Source organism: Epargyreus clarus, unplaced genomic scaffold, assembly GCF_041222505.1.
Source record: "Epargyreus clarus isolate Ecla_fem2 unplaced genomic scaffold, WU_Ecla_fem_2.2 ptg000024l, whole genome shotgun sequence".
Classification (NCBI taxonomy): Eukaryota; Metazoa; Arthropoda; class Insecta; order Lepidoptera; family Hesperiidae; genus Epargyreus; species Epargyreus clarus.
The window spans coordinates 10063477-10090227 of NW_027332231.1; the positions used below are offsets into that span (position 1 = coordinate 10063477).

Genomic DNA, 26751 nt, shown 5'->3' on the forward strand with positions numbered 1-26751 from the left:
GCGTGTCAAAGCTGTATAGTAGCTATTATTAGGAGTGAATTAAAGTACGGCACCTTAATTCTCTTCTTAAGACTGACCGTTCATTGGCTACTATCGTTTAATAGTGGTTAACACATTTGACAAAATCACTGTCAAAAAGCTCCACGACTATTAGTAATGCATCTTAGACACGTACATGTCTTCATCAATACGTTCGTCAATTTGTCATCGATCTTGTAAAACGTCAAATATGTACAGCTCGTTGGTCGCTCAAGCAAATAGGACGTCTTAGCGGCAGCAGCTTAACCGAAAACATAGTAGGTTTAGCAACTATCGCTTAAACTATTAGGCGGTCAAGCTACGATCACGATAGCCTGTGATCAATTGTCCCTGTAGTTCCGGGACCAGAATAGGGCTACGGTATCCTCTGCCTGTCGTAAGAGGCGACTAAAAGGGGGCTTCCGGGGTTGCGGACGGCAAGAGTGGGAGCTCAAACCGCCCGGCCAGTGACCCCGGGAAGGACGGCGGTATGTGTGGTCGCATACCGTCGTGCACACCAGACGGTGTGGTGAGCATCAAGCTCACCTGGGCGGAGCCCGACGGGGCACAGCGCTAAGAGGGCTCCGGTTGCGTTCCGTTGGAGATCCCGGAGTCCTCTACGCAGCGCCGAGGACGGCCACCGGGGGGGTTTTAGTGCGGTAAGAGTCCCACATAACCCCGTGTCGCTCCCACGGCACCGGGTACCTTTTGAAGGTTTCCCCCTCGTTAACAAAAAAAAAAAAAAAAGCCTGTGATCAATGATCATTATCAGGTAAGATTCCAGTTTTATTTTAAAACGTGGTAATTATCAGCTAGGTACGTGTAAGGGACAGCCCTACACGTTAAGGGTGAATCGCGCCATCCCTACACCGTGCTCACGCTGCATTGTGCCTTCGCGGAACGTCCAACGTTGACGAGGCGCGTCCCACGTGCAGGTGGTCGTCCGCCATGAGAACAGTTCACCTCCATCGCGGAAAGTGACTCTACCTATTACTTAATTTTTTTTTTCGTTACAAGTTGTGTAAAATTTGTGTTGTGTAAAATAAATGCATTAATTCGTTCGCGAAATAAACTATTTCAATTCTTTCCTCGACGCCCAGCTCCCATAACAAGCTGTTGTCATATCGGAATAAACAAAAAGGTAGCTTAATATAATACTACTCATACTTATATCAATACAACTTGCATGTTCCAATAGTATGCAAAAATATTCTTGGCTGTATACACCAAGCAATTAAAACGAATCAGATATAAAACGTAAAAGGAAAGTGAACTAGCAATGTATTGTTGTTGAAACAAAGACAATTATTTGTTTAATGGAGTCAACAGTCTGAAAATGCTTTCAAAAACTTTCAATTTATAGTTCCAGTATTCGTTGATCGAGTAGAATTTCTTTGAACTCTATATAATTTATGTCGATGCGCTTTCAAGGTTTTACAAATATTTATGTAAATTACTTATGTATATCGTTTTTGCAATATATTTATTGATAGACGATCAATTGTTATTTTGTTATAGTAAAGGAAAGGTGGTAGACTTTTTTTGGTCGACTCCGGCGGCACCACCGCTACACCTATTTCTGTCTCATAACAGCAATGTTAAACGCTTTTCCGAGGCATTACAGCTTAGTCCTCAGGGGTGGCGGCACATCTGTGGCCGATGTCAGATAGGAATCTAATATTATCTGGGGTTGATCATGTGGGCACTTCACCCACATTAACATAATTTATGTGTATTTAGTTTATTTCTTATATCACACATACTTATACACAAACATACAAAATATTCATGTACGTATATTTATACACACTTACATATATACATACTCACGTACATACATACACACTACACAGTCACAGCGACACTTACGCACAGCCACACATATCAGTGACACACCCCGGACTCGAACCCGGGACACTTGGTGTGTGTTGGAAGACATCGGGCGCGGCCGCTATTCATGCGCGTACGCAGCGCACCCAGCGGCCCTTTGCCATCTCCCTTTGCCAAAATAACATATATCCATGAGCGGCTGTAGTCACGTACCATCAGGTGGACTGCTACATCAATATTATAGTATAATATATATGTAGTATAATAATATATGTATATAATTTTTTATACATTGGACCTTCTATACAGATTACCGATTATATTATTGTTACACCCACTTCTATAATTGGGAATACTAACGTCATAGTTATTTCTTAGCAAAATGACTGCTGGACATATAGACTGACAGGTTGTTTGCCTCAATATTGATACAAAACAATTTTCAGGAACAACAGTTAGGCTGATCGTCCAATAGGTTGAACAATCGCTTGAACAATTTGTATCTTTAGTATTTAGCGGTAGTTCTTTTAAAGCGTTTCAAACTGCTCAACGAATATATAATGAATGGGAAAAAACATGTTAAAATAACATTTTTGTTCTTCTCAACAGACTTCAAAAAGGGAGGTTCTGTATGTATATCATAGATTAGTAAAGATACTTCGCCGCCTTGAAATTGAATGAAGCCACAAATGGCTTATTTTAGTAAGTTCTTTTTTTGAATCCTTGACAAATAAAAACATTTTTAGAGAAAATTTACGAATAAATAACTAATTTACGTAATAATTACGTAATTTACGTAATAAATAAATAATTATTTCAAATATTTTAGGGACATTAAGGCACGGAGACGTGGCAAAACTTTTTTACGCAACTATTTCAATTCTCAAAACTGGGTACATTTTCTTGTTAGGAGTGAGTAATCTTTACTAATCTATGATGTATATATATATATTTTTTAGCTCCGTCATTTTCACAAAAAATACTCGTCCCATTTGGGTTTTAGCTACGAATATTATTGACTACACCCCTAAATAACGACAAGGGAGAAACTGTACTAAACTTTGGTGTCATATGGTTTCCTTATTTCTTACTTCTTTGAAGCGGAATATTACAAAAATCTGTAAAGAAACAACTTTAAAGAAAGATGTCGCAATTGCTAACTTTGGACTTACGATTTTCGAGAAAGATGCCCGACATTTTAGCGACGTTATTTACGAAAAACTTTTAAAACGGCAATTTCGACTTTTTACGATGTTGCAAAGAACTTTTAGGGGATTCGTCGTCTAAGCATTACGAAATGAGATATTAGGTATGTTTGTCCCTGTAGTCTCGGGAATAGAGTAGGGCTACGGTATCCCCTGCCTGTCGTAAGAGGCGACTAAAAGGGGGCTTCCGGAGTTGCAGGTGGCAAGAGTGGTAGCTCGAACCGTCCAGCATGCAACCCCGGGAAGGACGACGGTGTGTGTGGTCGCATACCGTCGTAAACACCAGGTAGTGTGGGAGGAGCCAAAAGTGCTCTCCCCCAGGGCAGAGCCCGATCGGGGCATCGCGCTTGGATGACTCCAGTTGTGTTTCCTCGGAGATCCCAGAGTTCTCCAACAAGCGTTGAGGACGGCCACCGGGAGGGTTTTAGTGCGGTAAAAGTCCAACATAACCCGGCGTCGCTCCCACGTCGTCGGGTACCTTTTGAAGGTTTCCCCCTCGTAAACAAAAAAATAAATAAATAAAAAGAAGGTATGTACTCTTTTTGCTGTAGCCTTATATTAATTTATTCGTGTAACTTAATAATTTATTGTCTATTCAGAAATAGTTTCGTCGAAATAACCTTGAGAACAACTCAGCATTGGAATTTAATTATTGAGATAGAAGTACAAATATTATATTTATTTAGGTTAATTTCGTTACATCTAAGAAAATAATTCAGAGGCAGATTTTAAGGTGATAGAATCTTTCGTTACAAATTAATAAATAGTTACTACGTACTTTCGTAATGTGACGTAGGCACCACCGTCACACCTATTTCTGCTAGAGACACTTGTACGAAGCGTTTTACTTTAGTCCTTATGAGGAATAATATATTTGTGACAGACCATAGGTAGGGCTCTAATAATATCTGTACGGTATTACAAACGCAAATGGATGGTAGTACCCACTTACAAAATAAAATGCAATTTTAGTACAGGTCACTTTAACTATTGGCAAGTTATCTAGAATATCTAGGACACAAAAGGTTAAAATACCTTATTTTTGATTATATTGGCAGTACGCCAAAGTACGCATCATCTAGGGATTGACCTTAATGGCGTATCGAAGATGTAGATCCAAAAACAAACCTCAAATGGATTATTGATAAGTTTCTAGCTTTGTTTTAGCTATTTGCAAAATTTGCTGAACTAAATAGTAATAAATACGTATTACCGTGACAAACTGTATCATTGTTTGGCTTCTGTGATATCACCACCTACCTACCATACCTACATACTTAAGCCTTATATCAAAAGTGTTAAACGATGCGTGTTCTGGTTTAAAAGAAAAGGTAACTAAACCATACATGTGGCATACTATCTTAGAATTAACTCGTCCCATAAGAAACAATCCATATGTGACCTGGTTGATGTTGAGTGTAGCGTTAGCCACCACATACCATCAGATGGACCGTGACATGCTTCTTTGATTCTCAATTTTCTTTAAAAATAACTCTAGAGTTCTCTAAGGGTGTGACTAAAGATAACCTAATTCTTTGGCATATTGTAACTCTCTGTACAAGGGAAAGAATTAACAATGAAGGAATTAAATTATTCTTACAGAAATTATCATAGTATTTTCTATGAATGGCTCGATAGCAGTTAGCAGCAGCAATGAATAAAAAGTTCTCACAAACTTAGCTACTAAACGTTTGCAAATCGAGAAACTCATTACTAACTTCTAAGTACTGTATATAGGTAGAATAGAATAGGGTTGCCATCTCTGAATTTTGAAAACCAGGATATTTTAGAAACGTTGAAAATAAAATTGCGTAATGAGTTTTATTTATCATTTTGATTTGAAGTAACAAATTAGCATGTTTATCACCTGACAGTAAGTGATCACTGCCACCCATGGATAATAAACGACTACATATAATTCGTTTTACTTTACATTTCATTTTACATGTAGTCGATGACAGATGCTTTGTTACTCCTAAGGATTAAGCAAATTGTTTCATATAAAAGTCTATCAAATCTACTCTCTTCCACCGAAACGTAAGAACTGCATCACCTCCCCTTCGAATGACACTAGTTCCTGCAACTTGAAATTAAATTTAAAGAATATATTTTTTATTTATCAACATCAAATGATTAACGTCCCACAGCTGGACGAAGCAAGCTTTAGGCCATATTCAGCCACGTTGGCCAAGTGGGTATTAGTAGACTTCACAGACCTTCTAGAATTTTCTTCAATAACTCTTGGGAAGAACTGTCGTAAATGTCCTCAAGATGTTTTCTTTGGTGGTAAAATATTTAATTCAGAAACTATTCGGGCTATCCCAGGATATCGAAAAACAAGAAATGTCCTCACAAAACAGGACAGTTAGCCACTCTACAATAGAACATCACTTGTAGGTATCAACTTATGTAGAGCAAGGAAAATTGTGCTCTATAAAGAATATTAACCGTTTAAAATCCATTGGCGTGAACATAACTTTACGGGTCATTACAGTTGTTGAGAAAAAGAACTTTTAATGACGGAAAGGTGAACGAGTGAATTCGTGAAATATCCTGAAGTTTATTTGGACTAGTATCTTTGTCAGCCATTTTCTACCACTGCACTTTCGTTTTTAGGGTTCCGTATCCTGAGCCTCCGAAATCAACGTTTGTTCAGTCACAGAGTTCTATCCCTTGAACCTAGATAGAGACATTTTTTGTAGAGTATGTAATTACATGGTCGGTATAACAAAAAATACTAAAAAAAAGTGTGTGTGTGTCAGCTACGACGCACGATTGGAGTTTACTCCTTACGAATGATAATTATGATATATATCGAATAGAAAAAAGGGTAGGTAAATGAACGCATCTGCTAAAATGATAAGAGAAACAAACATATATCTGTAATTATTCGGATTATTTATATTACTTCAATAATGCGTATTACATAAAGTATGTTACAAAATAATATAAAATAGCGCCATCTAGTGGCAAGTTTTATAAATTGTAAGTTTGCAAGTTTATCAATCTATGTATTTTGGTTCCAAATATTATAATGGTAACTTAATATAATTGTTTATATTAAAGTAAATTTTAATATAATATAATTATTTATATTTAAAACAATGTTAAACGTTTTATAACTTAAAACTTAATAATTATAATTTCTGTGCCATCTATAAAATATCCTTGTTGCAATTTACGGATGAAATTTATATGAGACTCAATAAACATGTTATTATATGTAATTTGGATTGTTTCTGAATGTTTTATAATTCTAGAATTCATTTAAAACGTATTGCTAATTTTATATAACTTATTTTGAACATAATTCATTAGCAATAATTCTGTAATAAATATTAAATAATACTGTTTTGATTTTGCCCGTTTATCGTTGATAGATGGTGCTGATCAATAATGCATCCATTTTTATAAGTTAAATTAATATATCAGTAACTTACAAAAGCCTCTTTATGTTAAAAACTTATTTTGCTAATATTATATCTTATTCAATTGCTTACTGATTTTATATGTTACTCTTCTTTAAAAACGTTCATAAAAGATTGTTAATCATATTATGGCGCCAATGTTCATATTTTTCACAGTGTTTATAAATGATCAAACCTATAACTTAATTTATGCAAAAATGTAAACAAATTAGTTAATGACGTTTTAATGTTTTATACAGGGTGAATTTTTAAAACGGGCCTTCAGGGCCAAATCCGAAACTATAAAGATTAGCGAAAAATGCTGAAAGGAGTTACGAGGCCGATTTTGATAAAAACTAAAACTGCATCATTACTTTTTTAAAATAACTTTTTCCCTAGCCGGGAATCGAACGAGTTCATTTTGAGAAAAAATACACCCTCTATATTATTCCACTATCTGATAGTGTTGCTTATAAGGATCAAAATCTGGGAAGTAATGATAAATGACAAACTAAAGGAAAAGCCTCAATTTTTAGAAAATACATACTTTTTGATATTAATTTGGCAGTTAAGTTCCCGCCATTCATCAATTTAAACATTTCGCGTATTAACAATTTTTTGGCTCAATGTTTCAAATCATTCGAAATGGACGTTTTGTTCTTCAAGAATTTATATTTTTATGTCCGACTTAGTTAAGGTTACTTTTAGGACCATTATAATAGATTTAACTTGCTATGGGCGGAGTTTCGTTTAATACAGATGTAAAATTGACAATTTGCGAGAATGTCTTTTTCGAGTCAAATCCGAGTGATAACTAAACAAAGAGATATAGAAAATTATATTTACTGTTGAAACGTAGTTATAAACAACAAACAATAACAATTTACTATTTAATCACTTATCTATTTTTATTAAAAAATAAATCCTAAAAACGGCGGTAATTTACTTGCCAAACTATTACTTTCTCATACTAAGCCGTATGTCAGGGTTATAACATCGAATAATTAGTTGATTAACCAACAAATTCTTCAATGGTATGACTTACGTATGTTTCTAAAGAATTACACATAAATCATTTGTTATGTATAATCCTTAAGGATTAGTATGGCAATGTATGGAAAAATATGTATTTTCTTCAAAATTTTCCTTTTCCTTTAATTTGTCACATAACATTACTTCCCAGAATTTGATCCTTATAAGCGACACTATCAGATGGTAGAATAATATAGAGGGTATAATTTTTTTAAAAATGAACTCGTTCGATTCCCGGCTAGGGTAAAAGATATTTTAAAAAACTAATGATGCGGTTTTAGTTTTTATCAAAATCGGCCTCGTAACTCCTTTCAGCATTTTTCGCTAATCCTTATAGTTTCGGATTTGGCCCTGAAGGCCCGTTTTAAAAATTCACCCTGTATATTGCTAATTATTTTTATTGTAATAATTACTTTCATATGGGATTTGAACTTACTGTATTTTAAATTAATAAAAGCACTCTTGATTCATATTTTGGTTTCCGTTACGCCTCAACTTTTCGTGTTACACTTGATTTTACTCCTCATAAAATTTCCGTACCGGGCCTTATAACTCAAATCGTTTCTTAAGGAGTAAACTCCAATAAAAGTTGGAATTAATGAGATGTTCATATACCCGAAACCAGTAAGTTTCAGTTTCTATGTGATCGTCACACAACAAAATATTAAGATGCTATTGTTTTAATATTAATTGGTAACTGTGGCTCATAGATTCATACTTATATTACATAACTCGAGCACTAAAGGAACTCTACATGTCCTTTCTTGTCTTAATGTGAAGGAAACTCCTTGTCAGCAGTAAACTACGTTTCGTAAAGTTTCGCTCCCAAGAAGTTCCTTATAGTACTTGTGTTTATATTTCGTTTATCTTAAAGGGAACATGACTTCACTCTCAGTTGAGTAGGCTTACGGGAACTCGATCGAACTTCAATGACTCATCGTTTTTCCGGCACTTGTTTGACAAAGAATTTTCGCACGAGCAATATGTGTTGCTAAGGTTCTTGTGGACGAGTTTTCGCCTGCGGTTTCGTCTGTTTTCTTTATTTTTATCAGGGACACCCTGAATGTTAAATAAAATAGTATTGGGTAAATGTTGTCGTATTGTCTCATTAAAAATACGTAATAGTCTAGCCTTTATTTATATTAATCAATATAGTTAAAGATATATCGACTTATTTCATTAAACTGATAACCAATATAAACTAGACGAGGAGCAAGACAATAACTCTATAGAGGCGCTCCTAGTTAATCCTTAGGAATCAGTCCTCAGGAATCATCAGTATCTTAAATTACATAAAAAGGCAGTTATTAAATTTTTTATCACCCCTAAAGGTATATCTGTATTGTAAAGCACGTTAAAAATAATTTTAACAAACGTTTCCTTATTCATACAAATAAATTTAAATCTATCAATTAAACCAGTTTGCGCTCATCACATCCCGATATCCCGACAAACACGTTCCAATTATGAATAACTGCATCGTAAAGCGGGAGAATTTCAATGGAAACCCCATCGTCGGCCCGATTATCCATTAAATAAATTTTATTCGTGTGATAAGGCGAGGGGCGGGCGGGCGGCCAGGCGCCGGCGGGACGCCCTGCCCTAGTCGTCGCCGACCGCTCGCAACGCGACGACGCGCCGCTCTCAGCGCCCAAGGTGCGCTAATTTTACACGCCAGTTACTTTCCTATAGTCGCACTCCTAACTGTTGACCCACTGATAGTGAATGTGTTCTGACACCGAGTGTGTGTGACGCCCGCCGCTCCGGAGATCCGCAAACACCAAGTGAGTACAGCTTCTTCAGTCAACTTTGCACGTCTTAATCACTCGACGATGTTACGGCCATTTTATAGAATGCGATCCAACCTTGAGTCGTTTAGTTCGTCAGTATTTTGGTCATTGTATCTTTGCACGAACAATCGTTCGAGCTGTATCGAAAGTTTGAGAGTTAAAGGTTTCTATTTAAAAATAGCGGCGAATCGGTTTTCGTTAAGAGTATCTGAACGGATTCTGTTAGGGCTCGGCGGACCATTAATATATTGGGAGAGTATGAAAACATGTCTCGAAATCGTGTCAAGGCTCGCACACCTTGTTTTAATGTACAATTAACAATGTTTGAACATTCCTGTTGAGTATAATCTCCTGAAGATCAATTACTTGTTGATATGCTTGTCTGTTCTTAGGCAATTGCTTAAGATTACGATTATATATCGCACCGTCTATAGCTTTATATTTTGTGACGTTTATTGACGCAGATGTTCCGTACATTCCACGGATGTTTCCTTTTCACCTAATCCGTGAATCTTGACACGGAATTCGAGTATTGATAGGTGGCTAAAAATAATTGCCAGACGTTATGTTTTGTTAGCATTGTGTCGACGAGAAAGAGTTTTGGAAAATTGTTTATGGACGATGTAAAATGCTTTATACCTGTTATATTATAAAAATATGAAGTGTTATATTAAATTTATCATCATCATCATGAGCACATAACGTTCCCTTTTCTCTCGTACGTATGGGGTATTTCCTATGAATGGAAAGAATTACTTATTACTGAATGGATTACAAGGGTGTGGTAAGAGAAAAAATACTTATTCGAGTTGGTTTCAGCTTTGTCCAACAACACATCTCTGCTAAATACTGATAGGAATTTAATCTTATCTGGAGTTGATTCCACTTTTCCATGGGCGGAAATAGCCACTTACCCAGGTGGACTGCATGCTGATTTACTACTTCAATATTATACAAAAAAATACTATCCCAAAAAATCTAAACAAACGTTGATATACGACTATTTAATAAAGAAGAACATTTCTACGGGGGCGGGTCAGCAAAAACCTTATATCTTCCAACCGATCTTATCGGTCATCGGACGTGAACGGGCAGAGAAGAGCCAAATACACAGGGCTCTATAAATCTTGCAGGTTATTGACGGGCGCGGAAATTGCTGCCCGCGCCCCGGTCATGCTTCCGGTGACAATTGGCACGACGCGAGTTGATTGCCAACTGATGATGCGTTGTTGGCGCTACTGATGAATATCTTAATCTATAAAGATAGTTCCTAAACTGTTTAGAACAAAGAGATTTTTTAGGATCGACTCAACCGAACATGTTGTACAACTGGTAAGTGACGATTGCCGCTCAAGAACATCTGTAACCGCATCTGCAACTTTATGGCAGAAGGGATATGTGAAGCTTATCATACAAGCGTTGCCACTTCCGAGGCTTAAGATGGTCATCTCATATGTTTCTCATCCGGCATCCACATCCTTTCATCGAAACGCAACAACTGCTTCCAGGTAGAACAAATCCAATATGTGTAGTAAAATTGCAAGTATAATCAATTATAGCAAAATTTAAATAAGTAGGTACAATTAGGAGACAGTACTTTTAAATTTTGAATTCCTGTTAAAAATTAAAAATCTAAAATACTCTCATTAGGAATAAAAATCCGATCCGTCATCAAAACGTAAAAGGGCAAAAGAAATAGGAGGCAAATAAATAGGGCACATAAATTCTGCAAGTTATGGATGGCCGGAGCGATTGTTGCCTACTCAGTCGCGCCTCCTGTGTAGGTGGCGTCACCGTTTGATTGTCAAGTGATGATATTGATGTTGGTGATAAATGATATAGTACAGGATAGGATACAAATTTGTGGGATAATGATGTTACGTCATCTTTAAATGTTTTAAGAGTGTTTTTAGGCTCATCAACCTTTGACGATACATTTATTGGTGCTAGTTTTAAATAATAATACAAGAATATATGTAACTCATATTGGGATAACATACCTATATGTCGAATAAAATAAATAAAATCAGGTATGTATTTTTTGTCAAATTTAGTGATCAGTCATTTATATACTGATTTTGAAGCCAAAATACCAGGGCTCCATAATTTCAGCACTTTAGTGATGGACGAGTGCCTCACACGCGCCCCGACCACGCTTCCGGAACAGTTGGTATGCCAGCCTTTGACTTCCGAATGATGACACTGATGCGTATATTGTGTTCGTGATCTATTTTTTTTACATAAAAGTCGAGCATACAGTCATCAGGTAAATGTTTACTGTTGCCCATTGACATCAGAATACACAGTTTAATATGTAACTCACGATACGCGGTCTTTAATTTCCTTATTGCCAATATTTCAAAATCATATATCGAGATTATCTGTTAGATATTAAAATGTTTCAATTTCGCGATAATATCAGTCTCAAATCTGTATTTAATCCTAGATGCCGCACATTCTACCTTTAACTAAGTTGGAACGTCTCGGGAGTGGAATATACTGCTGTTAGTCATATAAAATGCGGCTGGGGTTCCTATTGATTCAACGACCTTCAAATTGTAGCTAAGATGTCATAAAATACTAATTCCCCTGTCTCTTGGTAGCAACGTCTCCCTACGGCGTTGAATACCCGTCACCATGACGACAAATTCCCTTTGTCGTTGTTCCTCATTTACAGAAAAATCTTTTCGTGTATTCATTTATACAACTGGAGACAGGCCTAACTTATAATTATGGTTCTTTCCATAATAGGCATTTGTCTAAGTATTACTAAACACTTTGAAATACTGAAAAGTAGTAGAATAAACATTGACTTAAATAATGTGAAGTATATGTACGACCTCACGTAATTTACATTGATATGAACACAAATGATTCTGTTATGTAGAACAAACATAACTTTATTCTTTATCATAACTTTTCATTGTCTAAATAAAGTTTCGAGACTTAGAAATTATATACCCTGAACATCACGCAGTGCAAAGTTAAGAATAATATTAAGATATCGTCTTTAATTTGGAATTGGGTTCAAGGTTTGAATAACAGAAGTTCCGTGTGATCTGGTTTTATTGATATTCAAGTCTTTCGCATTGCATGACATGATGTAAATATGATTGCCTTTGAAAATTGACATAAACAAAACATTTCAATTCCATCTAGTTACAAAATTAATAAAGAAGTTGTAAGAACAGAAAAGGACAAGGACCTTCAAGGACCGCCCTTAAGTCTGGTCTTATTCATTATTTACTTTTTAAGCCGTTACTAATATGAAAAAAATATAATTGTTTAACGTACATTTTCATATTTATTACATACTAAATACGATTTCACAAATTTTTCAAAATGAACATTCAAAATCTCGCTTATTTCATTGTGCTGGGATACTGAAAATGCAAAATTAAATTTTCGTAATGGGAACGAGTGTTCGAAATTATATTCGTACAAAGGTGATATGCAGTAAAATTTTCCTAGTTTCGTGTGAAAATTACCACGTGAAAACGCATTTTCCGGTAGAAGAGCTTGTTTCACGGACGGCAAATGTAATCTTATGTTTCAACACTTCTGGAAATAATGACGTGTGGACAGCCTTTGTGGTTTGTTTGAATAAAGTTTATTAAAAGTAAGATGAGGAAATTATTGTTATGTTTCTAGTTTTTAGATTTGTTTTATAACATTAACATACTTTGAAACAAGATTTATAATTATTGTGAAAATAATAAGAAACAATTTTAGCGTGTAGCGTTTGTGTAATATCTTCTTTTCATGTGGATATTGTAGGAGGCGACTAAGAGAATGAGAGACATAGATATGGTATTCTGGGTAGTTATCGAGATGGATAACTGATTCCAGTTATTCAGATTCTATTCTAAAAGTAAGCTAAGCTACAACTCACCGATAAGGAAAACTTATAAAATCGATATGTGTTAACAATCCATTCAAAACATTTTCATTTTTCATCAAGCAGCAAATATCGTATTCCGTGTCTACATGTATCAAAAGGTACTTCCGACTAAAAGCGATGTATATACTGTGAGGTATATACCACAGATTCATAATTACTCGTAGCGATAAGGCATGGCCGAGCCAACTCCGAACGAACGCCACTAGTCCGTCCGACCAATCAATCTCAGCTTCGCAAAGTGTGTGCCAGACCTCATTTTGTGGGTTCCTTTATTATTCTTAGGAGTATTATCCGAATATGTGGTTTGTGATAAATTGCTGTAATAATCGAATTAGGCCCATTTTATTTCGATTTACATTTGTTATTAATATAAAAACTATCCAATGTTTTGTCTACCGATCGACATTTGTCAATTTCTGCATTTGCAAAAAATGGATATATTGAATATTAATAATGGGCCAGTACTGCCTAATACACATCTGTGTTAAGCGTTGCTGTGTTCCGCTTGGAAAGGTGTGCTAAGGGAAACATTTAAGCTTAGTCCTCAGGAATAGCAACGCATCTGTGGCCAATCTCAGGTAGCAATCTAATGTTATCTGGGTTTGATTACCAAGTGGATTGAATACTCGTCTGCTAAAAAAAGGCATTCATAGGAGACAGTAATGAAATAACTGGTGAACCAAACCCTCGTTTGTCCGCCACGCAAAAAGTCTAAAAAACGAACCGTTCAATTTCAATTCATCCCATTCCATACCTGTAGGGATATAACAGAATTCCTTTCAGCAAAGCCTATTCACCGTCAATCCATTTGCCGTACGTAGATTGCAAGGGACCACAAATCCTCAATCGTAACTTGACCAATCCGAGTTTGTAATCCTGACCTGTCCGCTCGATGGATTTGCGGTCTTAAGCTGTTTTGTGCCGTGATGAGTTATTTAAATTGAGTTTAATTGAAATATTTTGGAATGTGATGGATATAATTTTGTTATTACGTTATTACGATTTGATCTTTGTAGTTTTCTTTGCACATTTTACCTTAGTGGGGACAATATTACATTATTGATTGGGGATTGAAGCGGAAGTTTTTAGATATGAAATCAGTGTGATAATCATTTCGCTAGTCCATCTCTCTTCCATGCACAAATAAAATAAATACTTAATCGATTTATAAAGTAGAGGGGATAGTATAGTACCAATACTGTTTATTTCCATTGCTTTAATTTAGCCTAATTTGTTTGGAAGTTATATTTTCGGCACATTTTTACAAAATTGTTACTAAACGAAAAGTCTGCTAAAAGACTTTCCATTTATTAGCCTTATATTAGGTGATATTAATCATCATTTCAGTGACAACTACAATACGAATTATATAAACTTATAATAAATTTTAGAGAAGCACTAGACTTGCTTCCCGAAGCTAAACTAGATTTCCTGTTCCTCCTTCAAGTTCTTAGCCTTAGGAAGTCGGGGTCAATGGACTTAGAATATTCACTTAGTATATAGAATATTCATTGAGCTTAACGTAGTAGTTTTAAAGTATTTTATTGCAGTTCTTTTGCAGGATAAAAAGAGTTAAGGTTTACTGTTTGAAGTTACATTAACGTTTACTGCAGGCGTTTTCATGATTAAAGTTGAAAAACGAGGATTCAATTTGCGCAATATAGTAGGAGTATGCTAGGTAAGAGCACCGGTCAATAAGTTACTGACTCGTTTAAAGGTAATTGAAGGGTGGCGAATTTCTGACGTGGGGGTAGTTTCACCGCGTGCTCTGTAGGGTACCGTTTGAGCGGGGTGGCTAGTCATCCTTTAAGATATTAAATTTTAATAAATGTAGAAAATGGTTCATTAATATTGAGTATATCCCCTAACCAGTTTGCTTCTATTTTTATTAAAATAACCAACTGTATGCTCCATTACTACTTCAATTTCATACAAAACGTAACAAGTCGAATTCCTATCAATTAATTGTATATTCGTAAATCCTTTTATTTGGCCAATTTATTGAATATTCCTTAAGCTTTTTATTGAACACACATAATTTTTTTTTTTTTTTTTTTTTTTATAATATAAGAGTAGCGGACGAGCATGCAGTCCACCTGATGGTAAGTGGCTACTGCCGCCCATGGACATCTGTAATCAACCCCAGATAGGATTAGATATTCCTACCTGAGGTTGGACACATATGCGCCGCTACCCCTGAGGACTAAGCTGGAACGCCTCGGAAAAGTATGTCTCCCTTACCACACCCTTCAAATCGGAACACAGCAGCGCTTAACACTGCTGTTATTAGGTTGAAATAGGTGTGGCGGTGGTGCCGCCGGAGTCGAACCAAAAAGGGTTCTACCACCTTCAATAATTTAAATATGCATTGAATAAAATCGTTACGATCGCTAGAAGAAAGATCACCCTCTGTTTGATTTAAACAAAATTCCACCGGGATTTCCGCACAATTACATCCAGAAATTGCTTCAGGAGCGTTTTCGTAGTCGTTCGCAACGGACAACTGTCCGCATAATGAGAAACTTCCGACCGCGGTAACTGCGGAGTTACACAGGAAATATACAAAACTCAATTAATTGGAGGCTTTAAATCTCAGAATAATAATTTAATATCATAAAATCGGAGACTTTGAAACATATAAAATAAATTTAAAATAATTTTGTATTTTTACCTTGTCAGACCCTTCTTTAATTCAAATAAAAATATACATTTCACAAGTACCTATTTGGAGTATAATGTAAATTAACAAAATTATATGGCAAACTTACGACTTAAATTTACTATAATATAGTAAAGAGGTAACAGAAATCTCAGGTACAAGCTGCTTTGTTTAAATTTAAAGAAAAGTCGGTCAAAAGGTTTTTTCATTTAAACAATATTCTGGCGGTATTTCCGCACAATTTCATTCAGAAATTGCTTCAGGAGCGTTTTCGTAGTCGTTCGCAACGGACAGCTGTCCGCATAATGAGAAACTTCCGACCGCGGTAACTGCGGAGTTACACCGGAAATATACAAAATCCAATTAATTGGAGACTTTTAGCAGGTTTGTCACAATCTGACAGAATACGGTTCAGCATTTTCAGTTTAATTTACATTGTAAAAGATAGACAGAAATAAAAATAAAATATTTGGCGGATAATTTACAATGATAAAGAAATAATTAGCTCTAAATTTAAGAACTGATTAAAGTAGCTAAATAATCATTTTTCTTGCATAACGATTGAGGCAATGGACAATTAATGATTTTGATTTATTAAATTGTATGTGGAAACTTGTGTACAATGTCTGGATGTAAACTTAAAAAAATACAAAGTAAACTATAATGGTCGTAAAAATAATAAATCGACCGTACCTAGTACATAGATAAATTATTCAAACTTTTAATTACTTAAAGCAATTGATACAGGTTTCTATTTAAATATCTATTAAATTTTTTATCGTACTTACCGAAAGGCAAAGAGATGTATGAAATAATGGGTACAAGCTTAAGGTAACAGCAATCTACCATTTTTTAAAAAAAAAAATTTTATAATATAGGAGTAGACGACGAGCATGCAGTCCACCTAATGGTAAGTGGCTCCTGCCGTCCATAGACATCTGTAATCAACCCCAGATAGGATAGATATTCCTACCTGAGGTCGGCCACAGATGCGCCGCTACCCCTGAGGACTAAGCTGGAACGCCTCGGAAAAGTATGTATCCCTTACCACACCCTTTAAAACGGAACACAGCAGCGCGTAACACTGCTGTTATTAGGCAGAGATAGGTGTGGCGGTGGTGCAACCGGAGTCGAACCACAAAGGGTTCTACCACCTTCAAAATTACAATGAAATTCTTAATAAATAATTTACATTATAAAATAGAGGTCTATATTCGATTATATATAAGTTGAGCCTATTTAGATTAACTTGTAAGACTAATTACAATTTTCCGTCATTGAACAAATACGAAAAGGATCCGTCGGTATTTTCGCTCAATTGACCTCAGAAATTGCTCTACAGTCGTTTTCGATGTGTCGGAATCGAAATGGGCAGATGTTCGTATAATGAGAACTACACCACGCAATAAATGGGCAAATTTAAAGAGGGTTGAACGAGGAAAAAGCAAAAATAAAACCATTATAGATGTTCTCTTATACCTACTCGTATTACCTAATGGCGGCAGTGATAGCCTAGTGGTTAAGAAACTCGGCCTCTCGATCGAGGGGTCCGAGGTTCAAATCCCAGGCACCCACCTCTGATTTATCAAAGTTATGTGCGTATTAAAAATTAATTATCACTTGCTAAACGGTGAAGGAAAGCATCGTGAGGAAACCTACACATCTGAGTCACACAAGTGTGTGAAGTCTACCAATTCGCACTTGGCCAGCGTGGTGGACTACCGCCTAATCCTTCTCATTCTGAGAGGAGACCCGTGCCCAGCAGTGGGACAATAATGGGTTGATGATGATGATTATGATGATTACTTAATGATTGAATGTTGACATGGGGTTCTTCAAAAATACCTTGATGCAAATGCTTACAGACAATGGTGAATACCTTCTAAGTAAATCCGTTTTAAAAATAAAATCTATATTTTTGGTATTTATACATTCCGCAGTATATAATCATTTAGGCATTACCCATAACTGACTTATGTTGTATGATCCCTTTTCCATATTTGTACTTACAGCCTCTATGTGTACACAGTATACGTAGATGCAAAGAAATTGTTATCTGAAACAAGAAAAATACAATAATACCTAATCATAGTCAAAGTTTTGTAGTGTAATATAAACAGACGATTTTATCGCTGTATTTGTCTTTACTAGACAATCTTTGGGTAAAAGAAAAGAGATATAAAAGAAATAAAAGTGTATATCTCACTAAAGTATATGTTTTATCATAAAAAATAAAAATACTCACAATTTTTTTTTATTTTTTATGATAAAACATAAACCAATTACACATGTATAGTAACAAGAGTTTTATTAAGTAACAGAACAGCAGGATAATGACAGGGGAAAATATATATTTTTGTCTTTTTCTGATCTTTTTTAATGTTTCTTCTTTTTATTAATATAAATATTTTGTGCCAGTGTTAAATATAATATCATATTATATATAATTAAACATGATAAGGTAATTATAATTTAAATAATAAAATTAAATTGTTTCGCTTACAATAACTACAAATACTCATATCATAATAGAGTATACACACGCACATATCACAGACATCTTGTGTAAATAAGTACTAAAGTAGAGAAAATCTTCTTTGGTTTTTATTTTGGGGTACAAACAAAGCAATTCCGGCCAAAACATATGTTTGATATGTTTTAAATCGGAATCGAAGACGCCACTTGCCGGTTGAGGCTTTCGACAGTTATTTTCGTTTTAGAGTACCATAAAACGTGAGTGCTCGTATCATTTTAGGGTTTTGCAACTGTACATCGTAAAAAGGCTGTTTGGTTTTTGTATTCGGCTTTTAAATTAAATCTGTATTGTTGCTTTGAACCGATGTATGGTGGCGTTTGGATTGCTGTGTATGTCGTCTTACGTATGTGTAGGAACGCGATATTTGTGTAAAACGTTATTTTTTATCGCTGTAATAAACTATGTTTCGAGATAATAACATAAAAATAACAGGTAAGTAAGTATACATAATTGTAATATTATACTACTTATGTTTTTGTTTGCCAACAACAAACACAAACAAAAACAAACTATTGACGACCTCTAGTTTTATAAACGTAACATTTATGAAAATAACGAATTTTGCTACTGGACGAACTCTGATCTCATTCTAAATGTAGAGAAATAGAGCCAGTATATTTTAAAGGGATACCACCGGAACCGTCATTAATATTTCCAGCATGAAGTAGTTCTGAGTTTGGGTGGAAGGTGTAGATGCCGGTTGAGTTAGATGAGTGAAGGTGGTAGAACCCTTTGAAGGTGGTAAAACCCTTTGTGGTTCGACTCCGGCGGCACCACCGCCACACCTATTTCTACCTAATAACAGCAGTGTTAGGCGCTGCTGTGTTCCGGTTTGAAGGGTGTGGTAAGGGAGACAGACTTTTCCGAGGCGTTCCAGCTTAGTCCTCAAGGGTAGCGGCGCATCTGTGGCCGACCTCAGGTAGGAATATCTAATCCTATCTGGGGTTGATTACAGGTGTGCATGGGCGGCAGTAGCCACTTACCATCAGGTGGACTGCGTGCTCGTCTGCTACTCTTATATTATAAAAAAAATGATAATATGGGGCGACCATGTTAGTCCTCGAAAGTGGCAAAACTTCTGTGATTGGCTTCAGTGTTTAACAAGGTTATATTACTATCAGGTGGTCATCGTTTGCAACTTTGAACTTATAATATATCCTACTAGATTTACCTAAATAAAAGTCTTTCTTAAAGACGAAGAATTCGAAATTATATTAAAATAAAACATTAATTTGTACTATGACTAAGTATTGTGTGTAATTATAAATACATCCAGGTCATTACCGTGTTTCAAAATACGTTTCACTCATTACCGACCGGATTTGCTTTGCGCAACATAATGTATGGACAGAGGAAAATTAAGAAAAAATAAATACGATATTTTCATATACGATATGTAATTATTGAATAGTACTTTTTCAATGTAAGGGATTTGAAAGTGTTAGAACCCTTTATGGTTAGTCTCCGGCAGCACCGCAACAACTATTTCTAACTGATAACAGCAGTATTAAGTCCCATTGTGTACTGGTCTGAAGGGTGTGATAAGGAGGACATACTTTTCCGAGGCATTCCAGCTTAATCCTCAGAGATAGCTGCGCATCTATGGCCAACCTCAGGTAGGAAGCTAATCCTATCGGCGGCAGTAACTTCCACTTCCCAGCAGGTGGACAGCAGGCTCGTCTGCTACTACTATATTATAAAAAACATTACTTGTTGCATCTTCGTCTTAAGGGTTCATTTGGATCTCCAAAAATAGTAAACAATGTCTCCAAACGAACAACTTTACCAATGTAGAGTTTCTTTTTCGATGTCAAGTAAGATATTCGTTCAATGAAGACAGGATTTTAACTACAGCCCACTACCATGTTTGTACCGGAAAACGTGAAAAGAATAAAGAAATGACAAAGATGGCTTCTATTTCAGAGTATTCTGTCTCTTTCTACGTCCTTCATACCGTTTACTGCTACGGTTTATACTTACGGCACAGATATGATCGTTATCGGTTGTGGAAAACGGTTATGTAACCGATATTTTGTGTTCATATCAATATGGAAAGCTGTTTTGTTATATCGCTAGCAGAAGCACAGTTTGTTATTTATGTCGAGTTAACAGTTTCAGTTGCAAATGGTCGGCAAACGCATTCGTTTTTAGACATATTCGATTTCTTTCACCTTTTTCTCACATCAGCGAGTATTGAAAATCAAAGATGTTGTGAATATAAGATGGATAACGGTTTGCGTTTTGCATTTGATTATATCGTTTTAGTTTTGTACTACGTACAACTTGCATGTTTTATAAAAAAAGAAGGTTAACTACACTCCAAATTACGGAGTTTGAAAGAATGATAGATATACATGTTGTGACTATGAGTCCTTAGGTCTAACTGACGCGATATTGAAATATAATTGAAATGGTGAAGCAAAAATGCAAATGTGCAAAATTAAATGGATAGTGTTATAACAGTACGCCTGTCCATTTACAATTTTTGTTACTGTCAACGATATCTCCTGTATCGATATGACATGTTATCTGAATATCGGTTAGTAACTGTATATCGGAACCATACCCAGCGTTATCAGCATAAATGATCGATCCATCTTCATAGATGCCACTTAACGACGAGTTCTGTGCAAATATTCAAGTAACCCATATCATTTGCGAATGATTTATGTTTATTTACGTCCATTTCGTATATTTAAAAGTGCACTTACATTTATGTTTGCCGTGTAAGCAGATATCGCGTTTCTGTGATCGGAAGTGTGTTGTACGACGGATATATATATATTTATAATATGGGATTATCAGACGAGCATGCAGTCCACCTGATGGTAAGTGGCGACTGCCGCCCATGGACCTCTGTAATTAGCCCCAGATAGGATTGGATATTCCCACCTGAGGTCGGCCACAGATGCGCCGCTACCCCTGAGGACAAAGGTGGTACGCCTCCGAAAACTCTGTCTCCCTTACCACACCCTTCAAACTAGAACACAGCAGCGCTTAACACTGCTGATATTAGGCAGATATAGGTGTGGCGGTGGTGCCGCCGGAGTCGAACCACAAAGGGTTCTACCACCTTTAAAATATCGTATTTGTGATCTAGATATTCTTTATTGGAGTTAGTATAGGCGACATTGGTTACTAATGCCAAGCGATCTGTATTCCTTTCGGGCTTACGACAATATATGGATCTAATAGAATTTTCATAATTGTTCACTTGTTGCACTAATAAGAGAATTATTATCGGAAAAAACCCGACTGCTTAAAAATATTGTCTCTGTTACTCCTGTTAAATGAATCTAACTTTATTCCTTAGAATCCGTCAAGCAACGGCTGAAGGGGTTTCAAAAAGTGAGACAGAGGCACACATGTATATACGAGAATATACTTATCCTCGAAAAACACTACCCTCCAGTACCCTACAGTTGGATATAAAAATACGATTGATCTTTTGCGTTAATGTTTAGCATTAAATTTCTAGGCATGTAACCCAGCTTAAATTAATTATTTACTAATGTTTGGTAACAGACATGAACCCCAGAGATATGATATATACCCCTGAGGATGACGCTGTAATTAATCATACTCGTATCGTAGCAGACTCCATCTTACCACGCCTTGCAGTACAAATATGTAATGTCTCAGTTACTATAGCTGTTTAGAATACATAGTTTCTGTTCTTGGAGATATCATAGGAGCGGAATTAAGGAGTAAAGTTTGTAAAGTAAGTTAATTCTCGAGCTACAGTTTGCGTCGACAACCTTACCGACGGTTTTTTTTTCTCTATAATATAAGAGTAGCAGATGAGCATGCAGTCCACCTGATGGTAAGTGGCTACTGCCGCCCATGGACATCTGTAATCAACCGCAGATAGGATTAGATATTCCTACCTGAGATCACAGATGCGCCGCTACCCCTGAGGACTAAGCTGGAACGCCTCAGAAAAGTCTGTCTCCCTTACCACACCCTTCAAACCGGAACACAGCAGCGCCTAACACTGCTGTTTTTAGGTAGAAATAGGCGTGGCGGTGGTGCCGCCGGAGTCGAACCACAAAGGGTTCTACCACCTTCAATTACCGACGGTCGCTGATTATTGCTGACGTTCGCCGACTGTCACTAGCAGTCTCTAATCACAGGCCTCTTGCCGACGACCAAAAAAGCAAATATCTTTGTTTATAATATAAAAATAACAAACGAGCATGCAGTCCATCTGATGGTAAATGTATCCTATAATCATTCCCGGATAGAATCGGAGTCGTGCCTGAGTTAGACCACAGATTCGTTGCTACGCCCGAGGACTTATGAAACGCCTCAAACTTGACTTGTCCGGAATGACGATGTGTATAGAAACGACAGTGGTAGCCCTTCATACTGTTGTTATTAGAAAAAAATGTGAGCCGTCACGGGACGCCTGGCAGATGTGAAACATCGACATTATTTTGTAAAAGTAATATGCAGAAAAGAACATATTGTGATAGGAACTAAATATGTCATAATGATAAAATAAAATATTACGATTTTTTTCCAGATAACGATGACTATTTATTGAATTCGATTGCGCATGGCGACGCGTCGCCACACCGTACACACTACTGCATATAGACTGTATATATATACCAAATATGTGTATATATATATCTGTATATATATATCAAAAAACATTCAAAACGTGTGCTTTGTACAACTCTATGGATATTCAATAAAGTACACCTTTTCGTCTGATAAAAAAAATAGTTTATACGAAATTCGGTCTCTTTCATATGCCGGCCGCATTCAATTAGTGAGACGACATAGTATTCACGCGAGGCATACTATCTCGATGCATCAGTCATTGAGGCGTCCGGAATGACGATATATATAGAAACGGCAGTGGTTGGCCGAATGAGACGGCGTCATATTATAATGTGTCGCGTGTAGTTTTTAAAAGTGGATCATGCTCTCTATTACGCTTGTTATTATTAAGCGATCTATCCTTTTTTTCTAAAAATCGAAACATGAGAATAGTTCGAATGAAGAACTTGTTAAACGCCGATCTTTCGTAGTCAAAACATTGGATAGATTGTTTATTGATAATGCGTAGTATACTCTACACTGACTTTAAAGATATACCTAGTTGGATATTTGCATATTAACCGTACCTAATTAGTTGGTTTCAAAGAGGTTGCTTAAAAGAAACACAAAAAAGAGACTGACACAAAAAAAATCTCTAAAGGTTTTTGTTTTGAGACCTTGCAAATATGCGAGTTTAAAAATAATGGTTATTGTAAAATCAAAGACACTTAAAATAATATTAGGTTATAATACATAGTACTGAACCTGGACAGACGTTGTTATACACAAGAAAAAACATCAGGTTGTCCCCCAAGCGTCCAAAAGCATCTTTCAAGCTGAAGCCAATCATATATGTACACTCAAAAAATTCTCATTTTTTCTCACTCATTGAAATTTTTCGAGCGTTTTCGAAAATTGTACAAACATCTGCGAATACAATGACACATGAATCAAATATTTTAAGACATATCAATAAACAAACTATAAGCGTATGGAAATAACGAATGAATCATTCCTATTCTAATCGAGACTTGTACTCAGATCGAATTCAGATTGATGGACAGCAAGCCAATGTCGGTGACTCGAGCGAGAATCACTATTGAATTGTGCTGGCTTTCCTTATGGCTCATCGAGTTTCTTTTTACAGCTAGAAAAGGTCTATTCTATTCCACACTCTTTCCATAGACAAGGAGGTTCGTGCCAATCTGCTATTCTGCTCTGAAGTTGTTGCGAGCAGGTGTAGTCATACAATTTGCTATGGCGACGCGATTGATTTCTATATTCAGAGCGGACTAGCAGTTTTACACAGACTTTATGCTGCTACATATTTTTACCTACTAACAGCAGTGTTAAGTACTGTTAAGTTTTGGTTTGAAAGGTGTAAGGGAGACATACAAGTACTTTTCTGCGGCATTCACACAGTCCTCAGTGGTAGCGGCGCAACTGTCGATCTCACGTAGTATTTAAACTTAATTTAGTCTAAAAATGTAAATATTTGACAAGCACAAACAATTCATCTTTGCAGCCATACTATCTCGCTTCATCCTATATTTTCCGTAGAAACGCTATGGTGGTCGTCAAATAAACTTAAAATTCACGATAATTTATATCTACGTTGACATGAGTTTGTTGCATGTTTTCATCAAGTAATAAAGCTGCTCTTTGATAAATTATGAAACATGACGTGCTAGGAACTAATGATTTCATGTAAAACATACTTCCGTATTCTGTCTTATGTTGTTTTTGCATAAATGCTTTATTTATCTAAGTTTATAATTATCAGAATCTTCAAACTTATATGAAGGATTTAAAATACAGGTGGTAGAACTAGTATGGTTCTTTAGAAAATGGTGATCTTCTGCCAGGCTTATTTATTACTAGCTGACCCGGCAAACTTTGTACCGCCTCAAAATCTATTTATCAAATATATTTCATATAATATATAGCCTATGTTACTCGTGGATAATGTAGCTTTCGAATGGTCCAGTAGTTTTTGAGCCTATTCATAATAACCAAACAAACAAACAAAGTTTTCCTCTTTATAATATTAGTGTAGATACCTGAGGAGTTGAAGCTATTCAGAACTTGTATATTATATGCAAGTTGTTTTGAAAACTTTGATAGCGTAATTCAAATGTCCCATTTCTTGACGACTTGATGACTTGATTGTTGTCACGCTGATACAATAAAATTACTTCTGATAACGTGCAATATCAATAAATTATTAAAAAAAAAATACGTGTGGCACTCGGAGACTGCCGCGGTAAAGCTATTGCATAGCATTTTTTATGCTATGAAAACGCTCAGAAGGAATTCCAGAAATACAATATATTCTTCTATAATCATCAACATTTACATTAATACATCTTTATCCACTATTTTATCATATCTCCATTATATAAGACATTGCAAATATCAGCTGACATTTCATAACTCCAAGCAAGACTGAACATTCTAAAATATAAAATAGAAAAGTATTTAATAAGTGACATAAAGTATTAACAACCAGCAATATAAATGGATCAATGCGATGTGCCTGTGACATTTGGCCGAATGTTACAGGTACATCGCATTTTTCATTAATAAATGCACTTTGTTTATTCATATTTAAAACACTTTGTACACAAATTATTTGTACCATAAATCATAATGGCGTTTTGATTTTGTGCTGTCAAGTCTGTCGGTTGTAATTGTACGTTTAAAAATAACAAACACTCTTTTACGTTATTTTATCAATCCAGAATTCAACATAGCTTATGTTGATAAAACATATTATTTGGATAATATGGTAATATCATTTTGAATTTTATAATGCGAATATAAAATATACTTCACGCAATTTTAAGATTTCTGCATGGATTATAAAAAATGTGTATTACTGCCATCTGTGTTCAAGTTGACGAATTAAGGTTATCAAATAAAATAATAAGGAATGTAAAATAATACTTTATTCAATTATATCCATATTTTTCTATTGACAGTCAACAACTCGGTTGCCTGGAGACTTGATATCCAACAGTCCTCCACCGCTATTTTCACTTACACCACCAGGGGCGCCGGCAGCATTTGGTCAAGGTGACGGCGCACCAGTATGCCATTTTCAGTTCTGACTTCATAATGGAGTCTACCTAATCTTCGGATGACGACTCCGAACTCCCATTTAACTCTTGGGTTGGTGTAACTGCGGACTTGTACCTTATCACCTTGTCCGAACTCCTGCGTTGGCGGTGCATTGTAATGTAATCTGGATAGTGGGGCGGATTTCTTAAATAAGGCATGCATATAGGTTCTTACCTCTCTGCCGAACATTAACTGATAAGGTGATAACTCTTTTGTATTAGGTGTACGTCTCAAGCGTGCCTTGACAGTTAACAGTTTATCAAATAAACTTCCGCTCTTGCTGATATAAAAGAACATTCAGGTATTAGCCGATTATTTTCTTTTTGTACATTTAAAGAAATATATACTGAAGTTGAATTTGAAGAAATATATACAAAGCTAAAATTTAAATTTTAGCTTTGTATATATTTCTTACTTACTTATTTATTAGCTAAAATTTAAATTTTAGCTTTGTACCTATATATTTCTTCAAATTCGTACCTGTATTTTATTTCCTCTTCTAAATTTTCTTCTTCTGTAAGCCATTCAATTTTTTCTTGAATCGCGTAGAATTTGTTCAAATTTTCTTGTAAAGAATTCAGTCGTATATTTATTTCTTCAATGTCAATTTTTTCTATTCCCGAAATGTAATTTTCGGTTCGTTTCATTAACCCACGTAATGTGGCTCGTATTTCCTTATTGTGTTTTAGTTCATTCGACATCTCG

At 35.7% G+C, this 26751-nt stretch overlaps 1 protein-coding gene across 1 annotated transcript in view; it reads left to right on the forward strand.

Annotated features, from left to right (window-relative positions):
* The first annotated feature begins 9117 nt into the window (after positions 1-9117).
* Ptp36E (protein tyrosine phosphatase 36E) overlaps positions 9118-26751 on the forward strand; it is a 235923-nt gene continuing 218289 nt past the window's right edge. Inside the window, exon 1 of the mRNA XM_073086560.1 lies at positions 9118-9276. The gene's annotated coding sequence lies outside the window, so the exon portion shown is untranslated. The remainder of the gene's footprint in view (positions 9277-26751) is intronic.